The sequence below is a fragment of the Silene latifolia genome, chromosome 2, assembly GCF_048544455.1.
Source record: "Silene latifolia isolate original U9 population chromosome 2, ASM4854445v1, whole genome shotgun sequence".
NCBI classification, from domain to species: domain Eukaryota; kingdom Viridiplantae; phylum Streptophyta; class Magnoliopsida; order Caryophyllales; family Caryophyllaceae; genus Silene; species Silene latifolia.
In genome coordinates, this window is record NC_133527.1 from 506,059 (window position 1) to 508,558 (window position 2,500).

Here is a 2,500-nt window from a genome sequence, read left to right on the forward strand (position 1 = left end):
CCAGGCCATGGGCACCAATGACCGAGCAATGCCTAGATAGCCATGCCTAGGCATTTTGAGGTTATTTGCCTAGGCCATGGGCGTGAAATGCCAAGCCATGCCTAGGCATTTTGAGGTTAGTTGCCTAGGCCATGGGCGTGAAATGCCTAGGCCAAGGGGCATTTTGAGGTTAGCTACCTAGGCCATGGGCACCAAGTGACCGAGCACTTCCGTTGAATAGCCATGCATAGGCATTTTGAGGTTAGTTGCCTAGGCCAAGGGGCATTTTGAGGTTAGTTGCCTAGGCCAAGGGGCATTTTGAGGTTAGTTGCCTAGGCCATGGGCGTGCATTGCCTAGCCACGGGCGCCTTATAAAGCCATGCGTGGGCATTTTTCAATTTGGAACGGATTTTACCGAGCAACGAAGCTTGAAACGCTAATTTAGGAGGTTTCTAAGGTAATTATACGATTGGGTGACCACGAGTCGTAAAGGACAACCAACCGAAAGTCATCCCGACTCGGTTACCTCGATCGCTCCTTAGCACAAGCTATGAAAGGCTATACCTCAACTACCGATACGGCATCCCTGGTAACCGTGCCCAAATACTTCCTAGAGTTGTTGGGGACGGTCATAGGGTAATTTTAACAAGGAACGGACACTAGATGCTTGGTTGGTCCCATACGACGCACCACACGCACACACACACACCCACCCAGCCGGACGGCACCGTGAGCATTTTTCCACTCGGGACATATTTGCCCGAGCATCGAAGCCTACAAATGCTCAAAACCATTGGTAGTGTGATATTAAGGTGGGTGTGGGTGATGGTGGAGGATGCCCAAAGTGCCCAACACAACCCACACAAAGGGCACACCCAACACGCATAGAGACACCGCTCGACCCGACGCGGTTTCCGAGACCGAAACGAGTCCGAATAATTTTTTTCTTGAGCCTAAAACCAACTACTCCAAGTTAGCTACCCAAAAATGCAAGGTTTGCACAATATCATCCGTGGTTTGTCCCCCAAAGTCCCCCCACACCGAGATCTAGGCAGCAGACGCGCCCGCAGAAAATGACCCGACTTCGGAGACCCATAACTCCCTCAAAAAAAATCCAAATGACGAAATTTTTTTTTCCAGCATCAAGTACTCCAAGTTAGCTTTCCAACCATATATCAAGCTCCAAAAACAAAGCTCATTTGGTCCTCCAAAACGGCGTTACAAAAACGTATCGCTATTCTGCACACCCAATGTTTCATGCTACAAGACCAAAACTATCAAAAAAGCCTCTATAGGGGGTAGTGAGGAGCTGGGCGGCTGGGCACCATGGTGCATGTTTGCGTATGAATAAGGACCCCTACTCCGAGGCGTGGGCATGGCAAGACCCTAAGATGAAAAAAAAAAAAAATTTTTTTTTTTTTTTCGCCATGCAAACCCGTCTCGGGGGCCCGTGAGGTGCACACGGGTTTCGGCATCGTTGGCTATAGCGGTTGGGCTGGGCATCATGGTGCATGTTGCCGTAGGCATAAGGACCCCTACTCCGAGGCGTGGGCATGGCAAGACCCTTCATCGAGAAAAAAAAAAAAAAGCCATGCATCCCGTCTCGGGGGCCCGTGAGAGGCACACGGGTTTTGGCATCGTTGGCCGCTATTGTGGCCATCGTGTAAGTCCGCACAACCCCGTGCCGTGGTAAATCACCATGACTCGGGGGAACTATCATAGACGAGATTGGGCATCGATTGCTTGAGTGACGGGTACACGAGGATGGCGTTCGAGTAAGACCCTTAGTCCGAGGCGTGGTGCATGGTGAAAAACATTTATTGTCCGTAAATTATTATTTTTTTTGAAAAAAATTATTCTACATCGGGTTTGGGCATCGATGCGCTGGAGTGACGGGTACACGGAGAAGGCCATCGAGTAAGACCCACTTTTTTTTTTTAAAAAAAAAAATTATTTATTTCGAAAAAAATTCTTCTATGACGGGTTTGGGCATCGATGTGCTGGAGTGACGGGTACACGGAGAAGGCCATCGAGTAAGACCCACTTTTTTTTTTTTTTTTTTTTTTTTTTTTTTTTTTTTTTAAAATTATTTATTTTGAAAAAAATTCTTCTATGACGGGTTTGGGCATCGATGAGCTGGAGTGACGGGTACACGGAGAAGGCCATCGAGTAAGACCCACTTTTTTTTTTTTTTTTTTTTTTTAAAAATATTTATTTTGAAAAAAATTCTTCTATGACGGGTTTGGGCATCGATGGCTTTTTTTTTTTTTTTTAGGGTGAACCGTTAATGCTAGGGCCGGTGTCTTCTTCGCCCGCGTAAAATGATGTGGTGGGCTGACTAATGGTTTCTAGTAGATGCGGTTTGCTTTTTTAAAAAGTTTTTTTTTTTTTTTTTTTTTTTTTTTTTTTTTTTTGAAAGATCACCACGCCTCGGAGGTCCCTTCTATGACGGTTGTCCCTCGTTGATCGGAATGTCCCTCGGTTATCGTTGCTCGGATTGTCCCTCGGTTAGGCTACCTGT